At 35.2% G+C, this 21,744-nt stretch overlaps 2 protein-coding genes across 4 annotated transcripts in view; one reads left to right on the forward strand and one right to left on the reverse strand.

Moving 5' to 3' along the window:
- LOC142357620 (uncharacterized) overlaps nucleotides 1-21,744 on the reverse strand; it is a 171,817-nt gene that overhangs the window by 93,271 nt on the left and 56,802 nt on the right. The window contains exon 1 of one of the 2 annotated variants that reach the window (XM_075409185.1): nucleotides 397-765. The exons of the other annotated variant lie outside the window; for it this stretch is intronic. The gene's annotated coding sequence lies outside the window, so the exon portion shown is untranslated. Of the gene's footprint in view, nucleotides 1-396; nucleotides 766-21,744 lie in introns of those variants that run through there. 2 annotated transcript variants of the gene reach the window in all.
- The window catches only part of LOC142357659 (isocitrate dehydrogenase [NAD] subunit gamma, mitochondrial-like), a 545,753-nt gene that overhangs the window by 47,388 nt on the left and 476,621 nt on the right, over nucleotides 1-21,744 (forward strand). The window lies entirely within an intron of this gene.

Genomic DNA, 21,744 nt, shown 5'->3' on the forward strand with positions numbered 1-21,744 from the left:
ACAATTGAGTTGACCAGAATATATTTTAGAGGCGCATAAAAATCAACGTAAATTTTCAGCAGAAAATTTTTGATTAGAACAATTTAGTGGCGATTGTTATTTAATGATATTATAGTTTAATGTTATATTGGTATTCAGCGTTATTTGAACGGTCTGTTATTGCGGTGGAGCCATGATGGAATTGATCCAAATTTACATCATTAATATGCGATACCATGTTTCAGCAAGTGATATTTATAAATGTTTTTGCTATAAATCTAACTAACGTCCACTTACTAAGTTAAATAATGAGATAAATAAACTCAAAAGTTGTAGTTGTTTAGGATATGAGAACAGTAAAGCAACACAAACATCAGTTTAATTAGTTGAAATAAAAAAAGGAAAAGTGGAACTTACTCGAAGCTTCATGGAAGTGAATTTAGAATTGACAGAATTTCAACTTACGTCATCATGGTAATTCATCACAAAGCGTCTCTGTTCTTGATAATGATTTTTTAAAATGTAGTATTAATTGCTCTCAACAAGAGCAATAATTCTGGAAAACAACGCGGAGAAACCCGTTTTGCAAGTACCCTTGATGCGGGAAAATCAAAATAACCTTTTAAGTGGGGGAAATCTCAACAAAAAATCGAACACAAAAATTGGGATTTGTAATTTTTTTCACTAAAAGATTTTGTTATCTAGTGAAAAATAATAAAGGTTTAGTAACACATAACGTCATTGAGAAAATTTAATCACGAATGCGTGCTTCAAAAAGGTTTGAATTTAGTGCAAAGGGGGACTTTAAATGGATTAAGCGTAGGAGGGTTAGTTAAGCAGTTAGTTGAAAGTGAAAATTATCTGGTAGAAAATTTTAATGAAATGCTGAACGGAAAATAAATGTCAGCCAATACGGAAAAATGTGTCTGAATAAATATGCATAAATTTTGTTATCTGCAATTTTTTCACCTTGTGAAGCTGTTTGCTCATGCTTTGATTGCATGCAAACACATGAACATAATTAAGCTCTAGAAAAAACTTAACAGTGCAAATATTGTTTTCATCTATCAATGCTGAATAGCTTAGCAGACGTCTTGTGAAATCGAGGAATAATTATTGACCCTCGCTTGCCTCTTGTTTGATTGCAAATTGATGTCTGCTAAGACACTAGGCACTCGGATACAAATAAAAATAAATAAAAAGTAGGGATATGGTAATGGCAATGCCATTTTAGGCAACGCAAGTCTGTCATTACATAACTCACACTTGTCTTTATCAAATTGATTGATAGACTGATAGCTAGTCTCTTAGAAGACAGTTTTCAGCCTCATAAATATGCAAGCAGGTTTTAATTGATAAAACGTCTATTTTCGGTATGATTTGCCGCATATGACAAGTAAAAACAATTCTAATCAAATTAAATATGTCACACCAAACTATATTAACAGTTGCGCCAATGAATAAAAAGTCGAATTTTTAATTGTATATAGTAGTGCCTTTCAAATCTTTTCAAATCAATCAAGTTCAAAATTTAACCTCGAATTTTTCCAAAAAATTTCTAAAGAAGTTAAGATGTTAATAATATCAAAAAACTTACTTGAGTGCTACTTTAACTCGGTAAATTACCTTAATTTGTATTAAAAGTTACCATTTGCTGTTGAGACTTTTACCATCTAGTTCATCATTTTCTCTAATAAGGCCAGATAAAAAAAATTGAAGTAGTAATAATTGTTGATCCAGTTCTCATCAAACAATTTAAAAAATGCCAAAAGTTGCCTACAAAAATTACAGCATTATTACTTTATTAGAAGTGTCTATATACAAACAAGCGTGATATGTTTGTATTTGAACCTTTTTTACAGTTAACATTTTAAAAACATTTTTCAGGAAATCTTAATTAATTGTTCATCTATTTTTTCAAGATCACTCCAACTTACTGAGTCCGCATCATGAAATCCATCAACTTTTGCAGCAGTACCAGATGACGTAATTACGTGGCAGATATCAGATTTCTCGTTCACCATTCTTTGCGAATATTTTTCAGATTACGGTTATTGGTGTGTGAGTGTGTGTGTGCGTATGTGTGTTTGTGTTTGTTGTGTGTGTGTGTGTGTGTGTGTGTGTGGATGTGGAAACTGTGGAAAATAGCAAATTTGGATAAAATCCGGGGTTAGCACCCCAAGCATTTCCGTATTAAACCAGTGTATATCCAGGAACTGTATACAGATACTTTTACAATTGTTGATACTCATGTCAAAATATATACCGATCAGTCATTCCTTCAGAGTAAAATTGTACTTTCGATTTCAGCCTAATTTCGATCCATAAATGTGTTCATGAAATTATAAATCTATTTAAAAAAAACTGTAAAACCACTGTTAAAAACATAGATTTTTTAGCCAAAAAATCTATGTTTTTAACCTGTTTCATCACTGATCACATCACACTACATCATACCCGAGCCACATTCACATCATTATATATCACACCACAGACATAATCACATTGTAATCATAACACCACAAGCATGTTCACATCATAATACAGCACATCACAGGCATATTTACATCATACTACATCAAATCACCTGCTAATTGACCGGGAGATCGCAAATACACCTGCTAAGTGAACTTGGCTATTGTCGAGGTTGTACAAGCTGTGATTAAACAGTTATAAGAACGCACTCAGCACCCGAAACAAACCCTTGCGCACCCAAACGCGCTCATTTTCCACCTCATGCACTGTCCAGTAGAGTATCAGTAGCAGTATTCACTCAGAAATCAGTTAGTATGTAGCTTTTTTAACTGCTGACGTGTGTAAACACAAATTTATGCCTTTTGCATTATTTTCTGACATGATCAAGAATTTTAAACATTTTTACAAATTTCACCGTACTGATTATGCTGTGGAACTACTCTTAACAGTCCTAATACATTTTTTGTTTTTTTTTGCGGACCCAACGACTAATTTTTTTATTGTGACTATGCTGTTTCAGTACTCATTTGCAAGTTAATATTGAAATAGTCAGGTTCAGTACCGAAACACTCTGGATGGTCAGCCCGGAAACTTTCTTCAAGTTTGGATTTACTTAAGCACTGCTTAGGCACTGAAAATGCTCAAGCGCTTATAATGCTTAAGCAATGCTTAAGCACTGATAATTTGTCACTCTTTTATATAACAAAATTCCAGGCGTCATATTTGTCTGCGGTTGCAGTGTCCAATTAAATTGATGGTGTCAATCAGAATAAAACGATTGCATGCCCAATTGGTGATAAATTCCATAAATTTCTCCCGCAAAACTAAAAGTGGATGTAAAAGATTTGGAACAGGTTTGCTTTAGGCTGAATACATGCTCCAAATTTTCAAAATGGGTTGCACTCATCAACAGTGAAGAAATGACTCAATGAGTCATGTTCTTAGCAACTTTCTACAACTCCGCCCACGCCCAACTAAAGTAGCCTTGACGGGAGCACCGGCGTTTGAAGAAAAACTTGAAAACGCAAATTCTCTATCTGAATGAAAATATCGCTCCAAGGAAGTGCAATTCACGTTGAATGCGAACAATAGATGAAACAAGATTTCCTCAAGATTCCGGCAATTAATTAGGGAAAACATAGGTTTGATCAAACGAATGCGATCAACACAGATAATAACTCTGCATTTATGAGTAAAAACTGGCAGGAAAGGAGGGCGCTCTCTTCATAGAAAAAAAAGCTTGTGGGAAAACAACCTTACTTACAGCTGAACACTGCTCTGCAAAAAAAACTGATTTTTTACTCCACTTAATATTAAAACCCTTCAGATAAACAGTACGGTACCAACAGCTACGTACAGCTTGTGTTTTTTGCTATTAAAGCATGACTCGTACATAATAAGCATGATTTGCACTAAAGCGTGAAAAGAAGTGGAAATCAGAAGTTCTAAGAAAAATTCACTCTGATTTTCTCACTTTAAACAGAAAATGTTGTTTAAAAGCATTATCTTTCACTTTTATAGCAGGACTTGAGATGTCATGTTACGAGATATTGGATTTTCATTGAGGAAAACACAAAAACAACTCAGCAATTTTGTTGAAAATGGTATGTCAATATGATCAAGCAGCATTTCTCTTTCTGTCAGATGTTGTTCTGATTGATTAAAGAAGGCTGCGCATTTCCAGCGACAGAATTGTTCGAGTTTTCCAAAGAAATAAAACAAGATATCTTAAAAAACGGCAAAAATTTGAGTTTGGACAAACGAGCACTTATTTTTGGTGTTGCAACACGATCAGGTGGGCGGAAAAAACTTGTTATGTTAAACTAGCTAAACTCTGCTAGTTATTTGGAAATTTTGCAAAATTACCAAAGAGAAATTGCAATTTCGTGACATTATTTCTCAACAAGATAATTCTCCTTAGCATAAACCGAAGATTATCGGCATTTTTGCAAGAGAAGGAGTAGAAGGTACTGGAGTGGTCGGCATGCTGTCCACGTCTAAGTCCTATTGAAAGTTTTTGGGCAGTTTTGAAGCAGCAATTACAAAAGCAGCCATTTTTGCACAAATTTAGAAAAAGTGTCAGAAATTTGGAACAAAGTTGGCCCAGATGTTATTAGAAACGTGTATGAAAACTATACACACTGTCTGTTAGACGTTAAAAAAATTAAATGTTTAATGACTGGTTATTAGAGAACAAAGTTGAACACAAAATGTTCTAATTATTGATGTTTGTAATGTTTTTTGAAAAATCTTCAGGTGCACGTAGCTTTCTTGTACCGTAGTGTACAACAATCAAGTAATTTTTCAACATTTTCGTTTCGACCCCCACTTTAGTGGGGATGGAGGAACCATATACTCAACTGGGTTTTTTTTTCAGTCAATTTTGGCCGATCGATATATTCATCGTACAGAATTGTGAGTGGTATCATTGAAAAGCACGTACATCCTAGAAAATGGAATTAAAAAGATTTTTTTGATTTTCGTTTTTTACAGGGAGTTATCGAGTTTTAAAGTTTTGTGAACATTCAACTGTTTTTGATCACATTTTCAGTAATTTTAGCTAAAATTTGGCACAATTTCGTAATATAATTTGAAATACGTTTAAATTTTTAACGGCGGACTGTTTTTGTTACCATTAGAGAGAGAATGGCGTTGCTGAATTGGTTTTATGAAGTATTATTGGCTAAAATTTTTCGATAAAACTTTCAAAATTCGAACTTTTATCAAAAATTGGCACAAAATATGCTTTTTTGGTTCACTTTGTTAAAGTTTGCCCGACGTAGTGACCTAGAAACATTTACAGAGGCTCCCTAACCTCCAAAAGAGCGCTAGTTGAATTTTGGCGTCCTATGAAAGTCTTCTGGAATTAAAATTTTGCCGTTTTTTGCATATTTAGCTCAATAATTATACAAGATGCATTGTTGTTTTTTTTTAATATTTGAAGAATTTCATTCAACAATTGGTCTAATTCGCAGACACTTGGAACGCTTGGGCGGTTTTTTGGACGTGCCGCAAAATCAGCGATAGGTTCGATATTATCATGTATTCCTAGAATGAGAAACTTTCAATTTTTCTTTTATTGCTGCCTTGTTTCAAAAAGTTTTGCTTTTGTACTTTTAATGTTAATTATTGACAAAAAATTTTATTCACGGCTCCAATAATGACAGCTCCCACTTAGGTAAGCATCAGATGAATGTAGATTGAGTCTGTTTTCAGAGAACCATAGGTTAATAATGGCTTGGCGGAATGTATTTGTTTTAAGGAAATTTCAGTGATTTTTTTGAACTTGTCAATTTCTTATAATATTTTAGTCAATTTTTGGTACCCTCAGTAGATACAGTTTGTTCCTTTGGTAAATTGTCACAATAGATAACAGTCTAACTGAAAAAACCACAAAATTTGGAATTGATTTTTTTTCTGTTTTCATTCCATATGGTTTTAAGGGCGGCGATACCATTCTCTCGCAGAATTTGGTAGTTTTTTTTATAATTTTTGCCCTTTGTTTTTTGTTAATTTTTGTTGTCGTATGCAAAATATTTGGTGATGAAAGGTCTCAGTGGCCAACTATAGATGAATCTTTGAACCTAGTAGCTTATATCGGTAAAAAGCTAATGGTTTTATTGACTTTCAAATTAAAATCCTAAAAAAGAGAGTAACAGTATTCTTCAACTTATCCATTTTTGTTCAGATTTGGGTTTATTTTTGTATTTTACATTGTTGTATCACTTTTATAACTTTGAAATAATTAGAGCTCTTTTCTATATGTTTTGTTGAATCAAACAATATATTCTCTGTTGTTAAAACGTTTTGACTGATGTCTTCATGGCTTAGACAATTCATTTCAGAAGAATTTTGCGAAATATAGATACTTTTCATTTTTTGTGGTTTTTGCAGTCAATTTGTGGCAGTAATTTTACAAAAAGACTTTATGATGATCAAACGAAATGCAAAGGAAGATTTTAACTTCTCCTGAATAAATTTTTTATATATTTAATTGTTCCAACAATGTGGTTTCGTAAAGTTGTGTGTGAAATTTTTTATCAGCTTGTACTTAAAGTTATTTTGTAGTCCTATGATTTAGTCTCACTAATAAGAGGCGCAATTAGTTTTCCAGTTAATTGCAAGGCACACTGTCTACTTTTTTAGTCGAAAGTAACAAAAAGTAAAAAAAAAAAACAATAGATTTTTGATAATTGCCAATCTTATTTCTGTTAACTTGTCAACTTGGAGCTTAGCCTCTCTAATTACAGGTCACGTCATTTATCTATTGAAATACAATTTGCTCTTCTTAGCAGTTTTATTTTCCTCAAATGGTCTTCTTGCTTGGTACAACCAGTTTTCAAGAAATATTCGTGATTTTTACATATTCGCTCCTTTTTTGTAGGTTTTTGTTTTCTTTTCACAGAATTTCAAAAAAGGGCATCATTCGATTCGCAATTGTTTACTTTAATAAAACGCAATCGAAGATTTTCAATGTTTTCAATGAACAGCTGAATGTTAATTGGCTGGGACATCACTTTCGTGCAATTTTTCCCTTTTTGCCTGTATTCGTTGTTCTTTTTGCAATCGAAGGACATATCCTGAACAGTGAAAGGTCCTAATGGCTCTCTGTGGAGGTATGAAAGAATCTCTCAATGATTTCATTTGATGCATAATGTTTCTAATCAGTTCAAAATTTTTCTTTCCAAAAAAAAGCAATGTTTTACTAAGTTTTACCCGTTAACTCATTTCTTGTCGACTTGTTATCAAGTCGCATTGAGGATAAGTTCCATATTTTGTTCTAATAAAGTACAGGTTAACTTGTTTAGTATAAGTTTTATCTCATGCCATCTTGATTTGGTTATTAATGATTTTCAAAAAATGGACAACGAGTTTTTGTTGTAATTAGTATTTGAAACTATTCGATTTTTATCGCCGTCTTTTCTGGTAGTCATATTATGGTAGTCACAGGTCTCATAGGCTCTCTAAGGTAGATTGTTTTATTATTTATTAGTTTTTTGAACGACATGTTGCCGTGTTAATTTTTATCTCTTCCTCATTTGGTAGACAATTAAGTGAAAATGTAGATGAGTGGGGTCGGAACTTAATGTGCGAACGCACATTACCGAGCCTCCTTGTTACAAAAGGATGCCAACGGGAATTGTGGAACTACGTAAACGTAATATAAGCGTTACCCTTATGTATCAATATCAAAGCCAAATTGCCGAACGAATGCTTAAAACGAATGTTTAGTAGCGCTCAAAGGTTACATATCATATTTTGACAGTGTAAACACGGTAACTTTGTCAGCACGGTATTGCGTGTCCACGCCAATCGAATATACTATCATGAATTTTGCGTCGCGAAAATCCTTCGATACTCTGGACCACAAGGTACAAAAAAAGCAGCAAAAGGAAGAATTAGAACTACAAAATTTCAGATGTTAGCATTCCATTTGTGGCAAATGACTGAGAAGGTAAAATAAAACAACTAAGATACGATAACGAAAAAGTTCATTCCTCTTTAAACTGGAAAGTACATACTTAAAGTAATTGTAGATGCGGTTAGATTCCGAAATATAAACTAGCTGAAAACTTAAATCTTATTAAGTCTTAAATTTTTCCATTGAATCTAGGAAAGTTTAATTGAAGAAATTGTTTAACACGTTGAGCCTTGATTACGTTTCTTGTCATAAGTGACATACCCTAACAAGCTTCATATCCGCCTCAAACTGAATATAATAACCCCGACCCACAATACTCTAGGGAAAAGGAACCTACTATCCAAAGAAGCAGTGTTAAAAGAATTGAAAGATTGCTTTTTCATAAACAATGTGGGACGATTTAGAACATTTAACTATTGGTACCTAGGAACCCTTTGTAGAAACCAGATTGATGAGGTATTTTTGAGTTCACTATTATCCTAAAATGAAAAAGGGCGCATTAATGGTCTAACGCTTATATCTCCAATTTGTGCTGATGTGGAAAGCCAAAGCTGCCATTGTAGTCGATAATAAGCAAATGCAAAAACAAAACACCTGAAAACGGTGATTTAAATATCACTTGACGCTAATAAGTGCTCAACTGTGTAGGTCAGAAAGTTCTCAACATTTTCTTGAAATCAAAAATGAATTAATAATGAATATTACAGCACGGTTATTATTGCCATCAAGAAGTTGTCAAACTCCAAGGCGAAGCCAAGTTGTTGAATAACTTCGAAAGGGCGATAGCAACTGTGTGGTAATGTTTTTTAACATAACTCTGGCCATTTGAAGACAACTACAGTTGCATATTTATGTCACACTTTTGCCGTAATTACATTTAATAGTAGTTAATCGCATTATTTATTGCCACTGTTGGTAAAGAAACAGAGGTGATCAATGAGTGTGATAAACTCGTAGGTTAATGACGAAACAGACTCTGTACTGTCAATCGGACGTTCAACGTTGTTTCACCGGTAAATTGAGCAAATATTGTTATTGCAACGAGAGTTTATTAAATTCAATGTAAATGCAATTGTCCTCAAATGATTTTCGCAAAAAAATATTAGAGAGAAAGATGACATAATAAGGAAGTAATTTATGGCTGTATTATAAATATTTTATTATGGGTAAAAAAAGTGCAAGAAAAGTTTGAAAAATGCGAAAAAAATTGACACAGTTGGGGTGATGGATTTCAAAAAATCATTTTGAGAGTTTGATTGTTTTTGGTGGTCTGTCACATCCGCTTTAGTAATCTGGATTCAGTCTTGGGTAAAATCGACTTCGAGCGCAGGATAGTATTATCAGAAACCGCTTCGAACCCAGGATATTCCGATGAGACAATTTTCGAGTGCATTTGTGTTCGATCATAAAAAGAAGGTGCATCTGATCGGAAATGGTTTTCCTGCGCCCTTGAGTCTGACGAGAGATCAATTCCAACGCATTTCGAGCGTCCTTGAGTTTGATTAGAAATGGATTCGAGCGAACCTCCGGGCAGAAAAGAGTTTTGAGGCACTTGGGTCTGATTAGAATTAATTTCTGTCTCGGTCGGTCTCATCAGATCCATTTGTTTAGACTTCATCCTGGCGTCAAGTGGATTCTGAAGTACCTTATTCAAGTTTTTTAAATTGGTATTGCCCTCATGACCACAAAAGCCCTTAAATACAAAGTTTTCGCCCAAGCATTTAAATCCTTTGTTTGATCAAGTTTCCGCCTAATGCCATACGCCGCTTAACGGTTTTGCCGTAAGAAAATGTCATAAATATATGTCAACTTTTGCGGAATTGCGATTGCGGTAGAAAAATATGAAAAGTGGATTGGTCCAAATCAAAGGGTAGCGACAAAGAGGGGCGGCCATTCATTTAACGAGAATTATTGCTCCTTTGTTTGCTTTTTGGCACGTAAAAATAAGTTCGCATCGCAGTTTCTTTACCAAGAGTAAACTTATAGCATCACAGTTTCAAAAACGATTTTGGGGCAAAATTTTTCAGTTTCTATCTATACACATATTAAAATTATTTTACGCTCAAATCAATAAATCATACAAGATGATTAATTGGGAAACAGGTAACGAACGAATTTATGCAAAGAAAAAATATCAAGAGAACTTAAGCTCCGATAATTCATTGTGCTATTGTTTCAGTGAAAAATTTTGTGCAAACACTTTTTGCTCAAGCAGACGCATAAACTCCAAGATAACAGAATCCGGCAATTAAGTTGGGTGTACTTTATACCATTCAGCAGTGCAACTCCACTAAAGAAAGCTTCATTCAAGGTCAAAACTGCAAGATAATTCTTGAAAATCAAACTCGCAAAACCAGAACTTGAATTAAATCAAGGAGCTCGAGAAAAGCTCTACAAATGAGGATGAAACTGTAACCACCAATTGAAAACCTAAAAAGGACGATGATGTCATAAGAAACATTGGTTGAGCTTAATTAGTGAGCCGCAAGAGGACAGTTGGTCCAAGCAATTAAGGGTTCAAAAGGTAATGTAGGTGATAAAACACTCTTTCGTTTGATAACTTCAATTCGTTTCTATATATATATATATATATATATATATATATGTATATATAAATATATATATATATATATATATATATATACATATATATATAACAACACATAAGACAACGTAATGCTATTCGTTAACGTATTAAGGTTACAGCGAACATATCAACAAGTGGTTTTTTAGACGGCAATTTTTGATGCTCTTTCGGCCGGTATTTAAATACTCGATTCTGATTGGATAAGAAAAATGACGCATTTTGATATATTACTCGCTTTACTCAGTAACATCCTCCGGCCCAGAAGGCGTTAACAGACGAGAATTAAGTGCGTGTTCGACGAGACAAAAAGTAGTGTTCAAAACTTCGTCCGTGGGACGACGAGTACCGAGGAGGGTGTAAAGTATTCGCTTAAAACTACGTAGACGGCAATTTTTGATGCTTTTTCGGCCGGTATTTAAATACTCGATTCTGATTGGATAAGAAAAATGACGCATTTTGATATATTACTCGCTTTACTCAGTAACATCCTCCGGCCCAGATGGCGTTAACGGACGAGAATTAAGTGCGTGTTCGACGAGACAAAAAGTAGTGTTCAAAACTTCGTCCGTGAGACGACGAGTACCGAGGAGGGTGTAAAGTTTTCGCTTAAAACTACGTACCAGCCTCTCCCAGATGCCAACTTGGTGTGGCTCACTGGGCGATTTGAACCTCCTCTTAAGGCCTTTGTGGGCAAGTGCCACGACGATGTTGATGGCGTTCCACTTTTCGATGTTCTCGCGTAGTTCTTTTTCAGCACCAACAAAGTTAGTACCATTATCAGACCAAGTAATGGCCGGTGTACCCCAACGGGAGACAAACCGCTCCATGCGGTGGGCCACCCCAGCACGATGGTATCAGGGCAGTGTGCCCGTATGTTGGATGTAAAACCGGCGTGACAAAAGGTGGCGCGATGTTAGTAGTTGTACTAAAGGGGTTAACAGGGATGCTACAGCTTGCTGCGTGGTTGCTATTAGGATTTTGTTTTGCATTGAATTGCAAGATGGGATGGCTGATGGCGAGGTTAGCTGTGCTTTGGGGTAGGTTCGGTTGAACCTTGTTGAAGACGGTTGCATTATTTTTCGCCTGGTTTAGGTTTGGGGAGTATTCTGAGTAAAACGCAACAAATTTAAATCGGAGTTACGGTTAAGGGGACGTTTCGGTGCAGTAGGACACGGTACCAGGCGGGTTCACGAGTGTGTTTAGAGGTGGAGGGCCATTATACAGGGAATGGGCAATAGGGACTTGTGTTTGGCGTGGAATGTTACATTGAGATGGATTCTGTTGTTGTGGAACATGAGGGATGGACAGATGCAATTGACCAGGCACACTGGAGCTCTTTGGACCCAAGAACTAATTTTCCTGTGGGTTTGTTGAAACTTCAGGTACAAAAATAAAGTTCGTTGCTGCCATAATGTTGGTAGCCAGGGGGGTTGTATAGGTGGCTGAAGTGGTGGGAGGGCGACATTTTGTTTGTCGACTGGTACTTGGTTCACTGGGTTCAACTTACCACTGCCTGAGGGACTCTGTGACTGCTCAACACATTGATCACTGAATGATTGCTGCAGTTGAGCTTGGAGGTATTCACGATACAACGCTTCTTGCTGAGCAACAGAAATTGCAACTCCTGGCCGTGTGTACTGAGAAAGCATTTCAAGGTGATTTAAGTTACCGGCAGCATTACATGTGTTTTCTGGAAGATTACTAGGGGCAGTGTCTTGAACAAGAGGGTCAGCGGTTGCTGAAACAGGACGAGAAAAATTAAATTTACTTGCGGCCGTCAAGGAATTACCTGGTGGAGACGAATTTACCCTATCCTGAACAAGTCTTTGACTTCTATCTGATTTCATATCTTTAAATAAATTTAGTTCATTTGAGTGGTGACTAAAAATGAACGATTATCCATTAATTCGGCCTCATGCAATTCGGCCTAGCTGCGGCAGCACGCTGGCGGTGGTCTCTCTCCAGTTCTTTAAGTGCCATCTGCTCCATTTGTATTTCAAGCTCCTTTTTTCTCATGGCAATTTCGTGTGTTTGCATAGCAAGGCGCATGGCAGCTTGTTCCTGTTTTTCGGCCTCTTCGCGTTTTAGTTTTTTAGTTTTGCCATGAGGAAGTCATGTTTACGCTGGCTAGACTTTGATGATGCTGTTTGGCGTGAACTTATCTTGGACAACGCTTGAGGATTAACGCCCTCGCACACGATGTCTCGGTCAGCAACTGAGTCAATATAGCTTCTTGCCGCATGCAAGAATTTATCACTGTTCTTGATTACATCATCCAACCATTGCTCAAGGACAGGGTAAATTGAATCTGGGTTCTCCGCTTTGCTGGCCAAGTCAAATAGTTCTTCATTCTTCTGCACCAGTTTACTGAAAACATCCCTCAACTTAAAAACCAAGCGTTCAACTTTATCCCTCCTGTCTTGACAATCTATGGCATCTGTGATGTCCATATGGATGTTACATAACTCAAACTCTAGATTAGATCTTGCAATAAAAAGTTTTTTCAATTTCTCTTGCTGTTCGGCCATAATCTTAAAATGGCTGATTTCTCGAATTAAACTAAATTCCAAACAATCACAAGGGATGAGGGTTATACCGATCCCAATTGACAACGACCTGATAATCAAGCCGCCGAAGAGCAGTAAAAAAGTTGCCGAGTAATTCATAGTAGATAGAGTTGCAAAGTAGGTAACGAAAGTCAGAGAGCGTCTAAGGTGCTTTTTCGCAACGTGATACTCTACAAAAAGACAGGCGACACGCGAAAGAGGGCCGGGTGGATAAAGTGTGACGAAATGGGAGACGAAACGGACGGGCGTTAAGGACGGGTGAATGGCGCACAACGAAACGAGAAACGGAACGGAACGGGCAGAACGGGGGTCGGAAACGGGCGACGCAACAGACGGGAGGGAAACGTGGAAGGAGCTACGCACGAGGAAACCGGAAACGAGACGGACGGAACGAAAATGTCGGTCAACGGACTCACGGCGCGACGGGAAAACGGACGGTTACAACGGAAGCGTTGAGTGAGTAGCGCGCAACGAAACGAAAAGAGGGAAAGGAACGGGCGGGAGACGATTAAGCAACAAGCGGGGAGGTCGGGAAGTACTAAGCTAGCAAACCAAAGCATCAAACTCAACCAAATAAAATAGCCGTAACTCCAGTACAGACTTAATTCACACCCTAGGAAGGAGGAGAGATGGTACTATAAGACAAACTAGCACAAGTCATTATGGGGTTTAATATATACAAATAACGAACTAATTTACGGCAAAAACAGCAGTAAACTAAATGGATGAAAAGAGCAAGAAATTTACTAGCCGTAACTCCAGAATAAACATAAGTCACACCCTAGCAATATTCAAACCTAAACAACCGATCAGCATACCAAGAATATTAAACAAACTGCAGCAAAAGTTAAACAGTATGCAGAGTTTTGTAGTTTATGAAAGCTGGAAAAGTTAAGAAAACAATATAGCCGTAAATCCAGAATAAAATTATTCATACCCTAGAAGGCAAAAGCCCAAAACCAACTAACAATCATACAGTTACAAGCAAACATACATTGGTAAAATCAATATATTACAACAGGTGTGCTAGTAATTTAGAAAGTTGGAAAAGTCCAGAAACCAACTAGCCGTAACTCTAGAACAAACTTAAGTCACACCCTAGAAAGCAACAAGACCAAAGCAACCAACCAGCACACTAGATTATTCAACATACTGCAACAAAAACACAACATACTTCTTCATATTTGACATACTACATCGATATCGGGAAAAGTAGACGGAGAAAACGAAAAGAAAAGTTTTGGGAGAGCGACGTTATTGGAAAAAAAAACAAAACGCGGGGATTTGAAAAATTAAAGGACGAAAAGGACGCGTACGATACGTTACTTAAACGAGCGACGAAACAAAATTTTGGGAATTCGATAATTTTTTGTAGGCCGGAGGTTGTGAGTTTTTTCAAATATTTTTTGTGTGTATTGAGTTTCACTCAATTGACGAGCTTTCAGTTGAAAAATCAAAATTTTGACAAATTTGTCGAAATTTTATGCTTTTGTCAAATGTTTTCACGTTTAGGTCAACTTTTTTGCAAATTCTTGATTACGGAACGGTAATCCAGTAAACTGGACGGTTTCAAGCTCGAAAATACGGTTTATCAATATTCGGTATTGATTTTCTTAAGTTTTTAGAATTGCATCAAAATTGACACAAAATTTTCAAAATTGAACAATTTAGCATAATGTTCATTCCAATTTCGCTATATCAGAGTTGATATACAAACCGATTTGATCACTTTTTACAAATTTTCGAGGACTCGACGAAAAATTTTCAAAATCGATGTTTTTTGTCACGAAAATTTTGATATGTGGGGTTTGATGGTGACCGGTGATCTAAAAAGCGGAATTCTTAAGATTTCCGTATTGGAAATCGCGGAATTCTTAATTTAAGATTTCCGTATTGAAAATCACGGAATTCTTAATTTTAGATATCCGTGTTGAAAATCACGGAATTCTTAATTTTTGTTCTGGTACCGTTGAAGTTCCAGTTAGAGGTTGGAGTTTGCCGTCCAAAATGTATTACATTAATGCAATATAATTATTCAGATATGTTGTCTGACAGTTTTGGGGTTCTGACTTACGACTTGTTTATACCCATTCATTTTGCTCGCTATGCTTAATCTGATCGTGACTCGGAACTGTTTCGACACCATTAGTTGCAGAGGATGAAGTCAACAACAGGTGTGGTGTCCAGTCCACCCCCTAAGAACAGCGCCAGCCTGAGAATTGGGCAAGTGATGTCCGCGTGCAGCAGCAGTAGAATTGAACTATGAAAAGGCTGTGTTCCCGTTTTCATTGGAAAGGCTGTGTTCCCGGCATCATTGTGTTCCCGTTTTCATGCTTCCCCTCCTTCGCGTGATGCATCAGTGACAATGGCAGTAGAAGCGGGAAAGTGAAGTTGTTCCTCTTCGTTTATGGCAGTGGAAATTGCTGTAGGACCAGTCAAGTTCCCCAATCGCGACTGCTGGTGTTGATGTATGCTTTTTGGTGTCGCTTTCTTCAATAGGGACAGAGAAGTTTAGAAGGGTCCTGGGTGTAGATAAATACTGACCCCTACTCAGTGACAAAGAAAACTGCATAGGTTGCGGTACCAAAAATGTAGGGTGATAAAACGCTCTTTCGTTTCATAATTTCAATTCGTTTCTATATATATATATGTATATATATTTGTGTATATATATATATATATATATATATATATATATATATATATATATATAACTACACATAAGACAACGTATTGGTATTCGTTAACGTATTAAGGTTACGGCGAATATATCAACAAGTGGTTTTTTTCATGCTCTTTTGGCCGGTATTTTGTCTGATATAGAGTCAGTTCAATGCCAGTCACCATTTTGTACCAATTTTTCAGTTTTTCCGAGCTTTGTACGTAAATTGGAACGATTTCTATGCGCATTTAAATATTCGATTCAGATTGGATAAGAAAAATGACGCATTTTGATATATTACCCGCTTTACTCAGTAACATTTAAAGTTAAAAAAAAAGTCTATATAGCACAAAAAAAACGACATTTCTGATCATTTCATCGCAGAAATTAAAAGGATTACACAAAAAATATCTTCACTCATGCAAAAATAACCTGTAATACTTGCGCAGAAAGGTCATTGCAATCCAAATATCTGCGCAACTGATAAACCGTTTTGAGAAAATAGCAGCAAATACCTCAACAGTCATGCTAACCTCGAATCGAATCAGACATTCTGTACAAACTACAGCTGAAATCATTCGCCGCCACACAAAGGAAAAACTAAACTTTACCCATTGAATTGCAATTTCATACACCTTGATAAAACAAGCATGATCTTGACATCTCTTGCAAAACTTGAAACATCTCGCCAAAAATTTAAACGCAGATATTTCATGATAAAGCTTGATAAGATCACGGTACGACCTTACCAAGGTAAACCAAGAAAACTTGCTGACAGCTCTTGAAAACAATTTGACAAATATTTGTAATTTTTTGCTATTCGTTCCCTCCTAATTTTCATCATGCTAAATAGACGAAAAAAAGCAGCGTCATATTATGAAGTTCATTTTCTGCATACTGATTGTTGCAAAAACTACTTAAATACATTTCTGGACCTTCTGATTCGAATTTAATTCTCCAGTAGTTGATTTGCAATTATTCCTGTATAGCCATTAATTTTTACTTATTCTTATTGTCAACGAAAGCCATTTCAAATTTGTTTTACCTTTTCTAGCTCATAAACAGATGCTTTTTATTGTCTCAAAAAGTTTTCTAAAAAAATATATGCCTTGTGAGAGACGGAAAATTTTTAAATGAAACACTATGAGCTTTTCACGAGGGGCTTCAAGACTATTAAGGCATTGCAGTTAAAAAATATTGGAGTGTTAAAAAATGAAAGTGAGTGTCAGAGTGTTAAAAAATTAGAGTGTTAAAAAATTTATTACAGACCTTATCCTTGTTACCTGGTGGTTTCTCAGATAAAAACCTACATTTAAACATGTGAAAATTTTCTCAATCCAGTAGTTAGCATTTTTAGTGTATTTAAAATAAAACGAAATGTGTTTTTTCAGACTTTCGTAAAGCTTTTAGGCAATGACATTTTGGTCTTTTAGGTGAAGAACTGTAGCTGAGACGAATGTGACCTAAAAGCAAGCATTACAAAAAGCAGGCGTTGTGCTGTCATCACTACAAAAAACTGTTGTTTTTGATACGAAAACTTTTGAAAATTTTACATTGTTAATTCCTAAATTGAAATTCAAACTTGAAATAATTTACAAATTTTTTTTGAACAACTACAATTTTTGCACATGCACACTAAAAAACAAGACAAAGGTTCAATTTTACAAAATTCTGGAATATTTGTGATGGAGATTTGTTTAATTATGCCTATTAAATACAAGAAGAATGCTTTATTATCAACTTAAATTAAGTCTTTGAAGTAAGTAAAAAGTCTTGAAAATGCAGCTGATATTGATCCAAAAGTTTTCTGTTTCATTCAATTGTATTTACGTACAAAAATTACTTTAGGTATCTTATTTATAAAGCAACTGTAAAAATGAAAAAAAGCTCTTCCTTAAATTGTAAATAGAGAAGGACCAAAATAAAATTAGAAAAATTTTGGAAACAAAATGGAATGGCACCATATTAATTGCATTGAAAAATTGTTAACCGGTTTTATTTTCTAATTGCAAATCGCTTGTACAAAAAACACTTTAAGTATCTTATTTATAAAGCAATTGTAAAAATAAAAAAGCTATCCTTTAAACTGTAAATGTAGAAGGACCAAAATAAAATGAGAAAAAAATTAGAAACAAAATGCAATGGCACCATATTAATGGCATAGAAAAAGTGTTAACCAATTTTATTTTTTGTTCGTAATCGCTTGTACAAAAACCGTTTTAAGTATCTTATTCATAAAACAAATGTAAAAATAGAAAAGAGCTATCCCTTAAACTGTAAATGTAGAAGAACCAAAATAAAATGAGAAAAAGATTAGAAACAAAATGGAATAGCACTATGTAGATTCCATTGAAAAATTATTTGCCAATATTCTTTTCTGTTCGATTATACCGGTTATAAGTATAGAAACATTTGATGGTTTTCCCAAAAACCGGTCAGCTCTTATGTCTTCTGCAGAAAATCTCAAATGGAGATGCTAAGATGCATGCTCATGATGATAAATCGATTGTCACTTTTTCAGCTGTTTCCATGGAAAGTTGATGAGATTTCTCACCAATGTTAAGACAAACAATACAGTAGCTGAGAGCTGATTTTTTTCTCTTAAAGTGAAAGAAAAGTAGCTGAAAATCGAAATTTGTCATAATTCTAGAAGATAACGAAAAATGAAGCATGAAACTGTTGCATGTACGTTTAAAACGATATTGACATTGTCATAACTCAAAGCAACCATACTGTATTCCTAACCAAGTCTGTTGCTGCCATCCAGTAATACTCGGGTCGAGGTTTGGCGGTGAATTTTCGTGAGAAATGCGGTTAAATGCGGTGAAACAAAATAATTTTCACCGCGTATTTCTTACATCTTTTTGCGGTGAATGCGGTGAATTGTTTATTTTCACCGCGTTCTCAGTATTCTTACAAAAAAGAATTGTCCGCGCACGGGTTAGAATCTCTGACCTCCTGCGTGCCTTCAATTGCTTAGTCCACTGCGCAAACTGTCACTTACATCTATGCAATTTCTTGTGAATTTAAATCAGATTGAGTAAACTTTGGAAATCATATGCGATGATTTTTTGTAAGAAATGCGGTGAAATGTAGTGATTTATTTTTTTTTTCACCGCATTCACCGCTTTCACCGCATTTCTTGCATTAATTTTCCACAAAAGTCGATGCGGTGAATTTTTGTAAGAAATGCTGTGAATTTTGCGGTGAATTTTTGTAAGAAATGCGGTGAAATGCGGTGAAATATTTATTTTCACCGCATTCACCGCAATCACCGCATTTCTTACAAAAATTCACCGCATGCACCGCATTTCTTACAAAAATTTACCCAAAAAACTCGACCCGGGAAGCCAAGACGCTAGCACACTAGGTTAAGAAACGAAAAAACTGACAGGGCTTAAAACATAACTACCCAAATTTAGTTGTGCATTAATGAATAGGTAATCATTCGATGAGAAAAATGCACGGGTTGAAATGTCTTTTATTAACATGACCTGGTCAACTTTGATCAAGAACGAGCTGAAGTCTGATTATAGCTGAAGTTGTTTGGATGCGCTTGATCTTTAACCATTCGGAACGTCTGATCAGTGACGAGGTTCGATCACTATGCTCATGCACAGCTCATGAATTGCTCAATCAAAATGCTGCTCCAATCAAAATCAAAGTACAAAATGCTGCTCCAACTCGGAGATATACTAACTACAAAAGTTTGATAGTCCATTCGAGGCAACCCGGAGTGAGATTGTGTAAATTTGGTTTGACAAAACAGTATCCGAGGTGCCCATAACGGGTTGCCAAAACGCAATCTGATATTTAACGACTGGGAACGTTTAATCAGTAAGGAGGTTTAATCACGATGCTCATGAATTGCTCAATCAAAATAGATATCCATCGTATGCAAAATGCACCAATTCGGAGATATACTAACCATACTACAACCTGATAGATCCACCATACAAGGCATCCCAAAGTGATATCGTGGAAATTTGATTCGACAAATCAGTATCTGAGGTTGTCATAACGGGTCGTCAAATACTTGCTTTGACAAATAAAATTGGTCCCTGTACTGCGAATCAATTCCGTTGAAAACTTTTAGTGTACAGCGGAATCAATTATAGAAGATCGAAATGCGCGATCATAGAACTACAGTCATTTAAAATAGAAAATTAAAGTAAGGATAATTTAAGTGATGACAACTAAAAAATCTTAGTTGTAATGCAAAAATTCCAGTCGTAATTTGAACCAATGTTTGAAAACAACGAATCACCTGAAATTCGATAAAGCAGATTTGGCGACACTTTGTTAATTTTCTTTGTGGCAAAATTTTTTCATGCTGAACTATGCAATAATATTAAGTTTAACAGAAATAAAGCAGACACTTTTCATGCTTCTTCAATTCATATTCGCCAGTTGAATCGTCCAGACTCGCGACAGGTGCTCGTTAAAGTTCCTTTTTTTCAAAATGAGCGCTAAATTAGAGCTTCAAAATTAATTGCAGCTCAAACTAATTTTGAATACAGCACATTTGTGGATCCATAACATTCAGCTACCCATTTCTGTCCCCGGGAGCAAGTTTCACACTTAGTCCACCTCTAAAATTACCAGGGATAAATGTGTACTGTGTTGCAGCTCTGACTGACTTCTTTCAGAGCTTCATATCTTTACCTACATTTTGAACACCTCCTCATTTTTCAGGTAATTTTGTAGAAAGAAGCTCCTATGATTATTTGCAATGACTTTTTCAAACACTGTGTTCAAAATTATGTTTTTTAAGTTATGATTTTTTATCTTACCTATTTTGTAACCCCTCTAGGCATAAAGAATACATTTTAAACACTTTTTGTTAATAATTTGTTCATTAAAAGTGCATAATTTTGGTATTCTTAGCGCATTTCTTTCCTATCTTCAACACTTTTCAGTCATTTTTTCCACACTTTCAAGACCTCATTTTCATCGTTTTACAAAAAGTTCACAGTTTGACACTTTTCTTGTCTATTTTCTGCATTTTAGAAACCGTGCCAAATAAATTTTAAAACAATTCTTAAAAATTTGCACAAATTTCGCACTTTTTTGTACAAATTTTCCGTATTTTTTTCCGATACTTTTCTCTCGTTCTTGACAATTGTTCTTTTCTCCCAGCCCCTCTATATTGTTACGGTTCTCTTTCAGCACATTTATTGAATACTTCCCATGTCAAGAGTTTTTTTTTTTAAAGCATAAAAATCATTTTTAGAAATTGCTATAGTTATCCATTTACAATTTTTGAACTGGTAAAATTAGTAATTGAGTCAATGTTTCAACAATAAAAATTGCTCAAATCAATAAAATGAGCTAAATGCAGTGAATTTATTATTAGTAAGAAATGCGTTTTGTTTGAACTCAAGGTGAATAAAGATGAAAAAAATGTGTTTTCATAGCCGAAATCAGTGAACCTTAAAACCGTTTAGCCAATATAATTCGCCGTAATGATAAATAAGTTTTGCTGTGATTTTTGGTACTATACGCAGCTTTTTTCTTTTGAAATTATAATTCCACCATTTTATGTTGGTAGTGGTGTTTCACCACTCAAGAGGTAAAATAAAATTTCTTATCATCACTAAAACAGTTTGCTTACCAGCACAAGTAGTTTTACATAGGTTCACATACGTTTTTGTCATAAAGTGGAGCCAATTTGAATTGAAACTAAAGAGCTATAAAAATAATGATATTCAATTCAAGTTTGTCTTGCATTATATCTTGCAGATATGCCACGAACAAAATTTATTTACTAGAAAAACAGATGCAGAAAGTTTTGCACAGCTTCTCAGCATAGAGAAAAGTAATCCAACATTTAAAATTTAGATAAGAGATTGCAAAGAGTTCAAAATTTTTGAACAAACAAGGCATCAAATAGTTAAATTTGCCGAACAAATCTCAGCTGCTAGAATGATTGTTTGCAGTTTTCATTTAAGTCAATCAAAACTTTGACAAATTATAACAAATTTTTCAAGGACCGCAAGATAGCACCACATTCCGAAAAAAAAATTATAAATTTCAGTGACGAGCTTTTCTT

This window comes from Convolutriloba macropyga, chromosome 2 (genome assembly GCF_964194025.1).
Source record: "Convolutriloba macropyga chromosome 2, txConMacr16.3, whole genome shotgun sequence".
NCBI classification, from domain to species: Eukaryota; Metazoa; Xenacoelomorpha; order Acoela; family Convolutidae; genus Convolutriloba; species Convolutriloba macropyga.